Here is a 6568-nt window from a genome sequence, read left to right on the forward strand (position 1 = left end):
TACCTCAGAATACCACCAACAACATCACATTAACTATGTTACATTACCTCAGAATACATTACCTCAGAATACACCAACAACATCACATTAACTATATTACATTACCTCAGAATACACCAACAACATCACATTAACTATGTTACATTACCTCAGAATACACCAGGAACATCACATTAACTATGTTACATTACCTCAGAATACACCAGGAACATCACATTAACTATGTTACATTACCTCAGAATACACCAGAAACATCACATTAACTATGTTACATTACCTCAGAATACACCAGGAACATCACATTAACTATGTTACATTACCTCAGAATACACCAGGAACATCACATTAACTATGTTACATTACCTCAGAATACACCAGGAACATCACATTAACTATGTTACATTACCTCAGAATACACCAGGAACATCACATTAACTATATTACATTACCTCAGAATACACCAGGAACATCACATTAACTATGTTACATTACCTCAGAATACATTACCTCAGAATACACCAACAACATCACATTAACTATGTTACATTACCTCAGAATACCACCAGGAACATCACATTAACTATGTTACATTACCTCAGAATACACCAGGAACATCACATTAACTATGTTACATTACCTCAGAATACACCAGGAACATCACATTAACTATGTTACATTACCTCAGAATACACCAGGAACATCACATGAACTATGTTACATTACCTCAGAATACCACCAGGAACATCACATTAACTATGTTACATTACCTCAGAATACCACCAGGAACATCACATTAACTATGTTACATTACCTCAGAATACACCAGGAACATCACATTAACTATGTTACATTACCTCAGAATACACTAGAAACATCACATTAACTATGTTTCATTACCTCAGTCTCTAAAGCCAGACAAGCGAATAGAGAACACTCAGCATCCGTGCATGTTGATGTGGCGTGGCAAACACCTTCTCGTGGTGCCCCCCGTAAGTAGCTAATGACTGCCAAAAGCAAGAAGCGAAACAAAGTTTGCCAACCAGGGCCCCTCACCCGGGCTGGTGTTCGGCAGCAGCCGGGGGAGAGGTCTGCTGACCTCGAACCCAGAATACTGCAGCTGAACACCGAAGGACTAACCCCCAGTAAGATCGACGTCATCGAACACCTGGCCAATACCACCAAGGCCCTCGTCATTCTCCTCCAGGAGACCCACTGCATATCAGCAGACAAGCTAGTTCTACCAAACTTTGAGCTAGCTGGGTCTACCCTGAGCAGGAAGCATGGCCTCGCCACGTTTGTCCAACAAAGGTTGAGCTGGACTCTCGCTGACCAATCCCCGGCTGACTCGGAGATTGAGTGGCTGTGCGTGGACGTTGCCGGTCTAAAAATCATCAACGTCTACAAACCTCCACCCTCGCGAATCACACCAGTGTGTCTACCAGTGTTCCCCCACCCCTGTATCTATGCTGGTGACTTCAATTGCCAGCATGAAGACTGGGGCTACCGCACCAACTCACCCGACGGAGAGAACCTGGCTGTCTGGGCAGCTAATAACAGCCTGGCCCTGTTGTACGACCCCAAGGGCGCAGCCAGCTTCCGCTCCGGTCGCTGGAACACTGGGACGAACCCTGACCTGGCATTCGCGAGTGCCAGCGCTGACAACCGGCTCCCCGATAGACGTGTGCTAGGAAAGTTCCCGAGGTCTCAACATCGACCCTCACTGATAACAACGGCCAAACTCGTGAACCTTGTTCCGAGTGAGCCAGTGAAACGGTGGAACTTCCGAAAGGCCGACTGGAAACGCTTCCGCCTCCTTACCAACAAATCCACAAGGCACCTCCCATCGCCTAACTCTAACAACGTGGATGAGGCGTACCGGGACTTCTGTGGCATGTTGGTGAAAGCGGCAAAAAAATCCATCCCACGCGGACGTCGCATTAGCTACAAACCGTGTTGGGATGAGGAGTGTGAGAAGCTCCACTGTGCTTTCCTCCAGGCCCCTGCAGGAGCTGAGTCGGACAGGCTCGCAACAGCCTTGCTGTCAAGACTCAGCCGTAAAAGACAGGAGCGCTGGGAGGAGGCCATTGACTCCATCGACTTCTCGCACTCCAGCCGTAAGGCATGGAGTATCATGAACAATCTCACTGGTAGGTCCAGACACTCCCCCCGTCACTGCCCCATCTCTGCAAATGAAATCGCATCACAATTTGTGAAAAGTGGGTCATACGAGGGCAAAGACCGCGAGTCGTCTCGACTTGTGGCAAAAGAAGTGTCAGACCTCTGGAGGGCCCCAACACCTAGCAGTGACTACATCTCCGGTGAATTCACCCCGGAGGAGTTCGCTGCTGCCCTCCAGCATCTAAAGCCAGGGAAAGCTCCGGGGCCTGATTCCATCTGCCCGGAGCTTATTCTCCATGCCGCACCCGCCTTGAAGTCCTGGCTGAGAGCGTTCCTCACTTCCTGTTTGCGCCAACTCAAGATCCCCAAAATCTGGCGAAGAGCCCTAGTTGTTGCGATCCCTAAACCGAATAAGCCTGAAGGGGACCCTAAGAGTTACCGTCCCATCTCTCTGTTATGCATCCCCTTCAAGATCCTCGAGCGTCTCATCTACGCCCGCATCGAACCAATTGTCGACCCGCTGCTCCCACGTGAGCAGGCCGGGTTCCGACGCGGGAGGTCGACCGTAGATCAAGTCACCCTTATGACTCAAGACATCGAGGATTGCTTTTCGGCAAAAAAGAAGTCCGGGGCCGTCTTTATAGACCTGACGGCTGCCTACGATACCGTATGGCATCGCGGCCTCTCCTGCAAGCTGCTCCGCCTGCTGCCGGACAGGCACATGGTCAGAATGATCATGGAGCTCATCCGTAACCGCAGCTTTACCCTCACCACCGGTCGCGGACAGCTAAGCAGGCTTCGACGCCTTAAGAACGGCGTCCCTCAGGGATCGGTCCTGGCCCCCCTCCTCTATAATATCTATACCTATGACCTGCCCAACACACTCTCGCGGAAGTACGCCTACGCAGATGACCTCGCAGTGGTGTACTCTGCTGGAAATTGGCAGTCTGTGTGGAGGGGATTCTGAGCCAGGACATGCAGACACTAGTGGCATACTTCCGGAAATGGAGATTGAAGCTTAGCGAGGCAAAGACGGTGTCGGCTGCCTTCCACCTTAACAACAGGGAGGCTAAACGTGAGCTTAGAGTACACCTAGATGGAACTCCCCTGCCATGTTCCGCTGAGCCAATCTATCTCGGCGTGACATTGGACAGGACGCTCACGTTTCGCCGACACCTCGAGTCACTGCGCAAGAAGTTAACAGCTCGTGTGGCGTTGATGAGGCGACTGGTTGGCTCGGGCTGGGGCGCCGGCGCAAGGACCTTGCGCACGGCAGCCCTAGCCCTCGTTTATTCAACTAGTGAATACTGCGCCCCAGTATGGTGTCGCAGTGCCCACACCCGCCTCATCGACTCGCCTATAAACGAAGCCTTGCGCATTGTGACAGGATGCCTGCGTCCTACCCCCGTGGACAACCTTCCCATCCTAGCAGGCATCCAGCCCGCAGGCCTCCGCCGCATGGGAGCCACAGCACGTCTCGCCTGCCGGGCCGCAGAGCTTAATAACCATCTGCTCCATGATAGGCTCACTATAACAGCGGAGCCCTCCCGGCGTCTCAAGTCGAGACACCCATTTGTGCCTGCCGCACAGGATCTCAGGCAGCAATGCAGAGATCTCAACATCAGTGCGGCAGGATGGGCGGATTATATGTGGCGCGCGGAGTGGGAGGCTAACACCTCCAAACTCCGCGACCACATCCCAGTCGCCGGCGCTGAGCCCCTCGGGATGGACTTGCCAAGGCTATCCTGGGTGAGGCTCAATCGTCTCCGGACCGGCGTCGGGCGTTTCCGCTCATCAATGCACAGATGGGGCTTGGCCCCAAATGCGTCGTGCGAGTGTGGCGCAGAGGACCAAACCGCAGACCATATTACCCTGGATTGCCCGGTGTACCACCCACCCAACGGGATGCATGGTCTGTCGGTATTAGATGACGAGACGATGACGTGGCTTCTGGAGGGGTGTCCAGAAATATAGCCCGGGTGAGCCCCTCAACCAGGTCTCGGGGTGGTAAAAGGGTAGCCCCTCGGCCCCGAGCCTGGTGGAGTGGAGAGGAAAAACAACTACCCATACGCCGAAGAAGAAGAAGATTACCTCAGAATACACCAGGAACATCACATTAACTATGTTACATTACCTCACAATACCACCAACAACATCACATTAACTATGTTACATTACCTCAGAATACACCAGGAACATCACATTAACTATGTTACATTACCTCAGAATACACCAGGAACATCACATTAACTATGTTACATTACCTCAGAATACACCAGAAACATCACATTAACTATGTTACATTACCTCAGAATACACCAACAACATCACATTAACTATGTTACATTACCTCAGAATACACCGGGAACATCACATTAACTATGTTACATTACCTCAGAATACACCGGGAACATCACATTAACTATGTTACATTACCTCAGAATACACCAGAAACATCACATTAACTATGTTACATTACCTCAGAATACACCAGGAACATCACATTAACTATGTTACATTACCTCAGAATACACTAGAAACATCACATTAACTAGATGGAACAGCCAACAGCATTGTAACATCAGGGTTCTTCCCAAAGAATGTAAGCGGTATTACATACAAATACATATCCAGCTATTCCTCACAGGTTGAACTGAAAAGGTGCAGGCTTTAGTTTCCAGTTGAGTTATATGAGCTAGATCAGTGAGGTTTTTATCAGAAGCGAGCTACAGAGGTAACTTGTTAGCATCAAGCTAAACTCTTAGCTAGCTACATGTTGTCATGGACTTACCAAATGGTGGAAAAGCAGCCACTGCGACGTCGAAGAACATTAGGATAATAAAACATTTCCTCACTCTCACAAAAGTGCCAACGTTGCAAAGGAAACGGGGTTGGTCGGTAGCTATCTCGGAATTAATTATTCGGGTTTCAAACTATGTGATGATTCTCCTAAATCCCCTCAGGAAAGTCCGCGAGTGAGGAGATTCCGCTGTTGACAAAGACTGAATTACTACTGGTTATTACTGGTCCAATCAGCGATGAGATTACCTTCTGGTCCAATCAGATGTGGGATTACCTGTTTTGACCAATCGCCTTTCTCTACTTGCCTTAGATACAACAATCTAAATATCTGTGACTGTAACCAAAGTGATAATAATATATACAACAGTTAGTTCCGACCAAGTACGGTAATTTGATTGGACAAGAGGCATTCCATGAGTTACGATATACAGTATAACAGCACTGGGACTTTTAACTATATGTTATGTAAAAAGGGTGACAACTGTGAAAGGGTGAAGAACTGTCCGTGTAGCTACAGTTCACAATATTTTTTTAAGCATTCTTTAATTCATTATAATTATGCCACCTGTTCTAACAGCCACTGTGTGTGTGTGTGTGTGTGTGTGTGTGTGTGTGTGTGTGTGTGTGTGTGTGTGTGTGTGTGTGTGTGTGTGTGTGTGTGGTGTGTGTGTGTGTGTGTGTGTGTGTGTTGGGGGGCTGTCTCAGTGGTCTTCTTGTTCTATGCACGTAATCATTTTGAAAACGCGTCTGAAGAACCTCCGAACTCCTCCCATCTTCTTCGTCTTCAGTTTGGTGGCTTTATCCTCTGTGAAGGAAGGACAAGATACTTGAGTGTTCTTCCATTTATTAAATGATTAATGCAACTGTTACTTTAGACACAATGATTGGTGTGAGGGTTTTTGTTTTATGATGTTAACTTGTTGCGATTTTAGAAAATTAACAGTAAAAGTAACGTACCACTGGAATCAATAGCCATGAGCTCTGAGGGCTGTAAACAAACAGAGGAGAGCAGTCTAAGAGTAGGAACAGCAACACATTATTTCCTGTATTGTCTTACACAGGAAAACGTTAATGTTATTGTGATCGTGGCTCATTTGAAATACACTTAACTTTAATGCATCATCTCGTCACTGCAAAGGGCACTGATTTTATATTTTCATAACAGAATTTTGTTGTCTTAATTATTTTGGGCCATGGCCTTGGTGATGGCAGAGAGAACATCATTTTTAGGCACTTCCTCTCCAGACTGGGAGAGAAAAGAGGCAGTTACATTCTCCATCAGCCCACTGATGTCCCTGGCAGCAGCAGCCTCCCATGTCTTCTCCATGGTGGAGGTCTTCAGTTTGGCCTCTGACCTGTTCTCTGTTAAGGATTTAGGGTTAGGGTTACGGTTAGGTCACTTCTATAAAATAAAAATAAAATATCTATAATAAATAATATTTAATAATATAATATATGCCTGTATGTTGTTATCTAAAATCCTAACTGCAGTAATGTGATGCCTTGTTCTGTGATGCCATTCTTAAGTGAAATAAGATTTTACAGTATGGGGCGGCTGTGGCTCAGGAAGTAGAGCCGGCGTCTAATGATCGCAAAGTTGCCGGTTCAGAGATTCAATCTCTGATTGGCCACGTGTCGAGGTGTCCTT

Source organism: Nansenia antarctica, assembly GCF_963989245.1.
Source record: "Nansenia antarctica genome assembly, contig: SCAFFOLD_25, whole genome shotgun sequence".
Lineage (NCBI taxonomy): Eukaryota > Metazoa > Chordata > Actinopteri > Argentiniformes > Microstomatidae > Nansenia > Nansenia antarctica.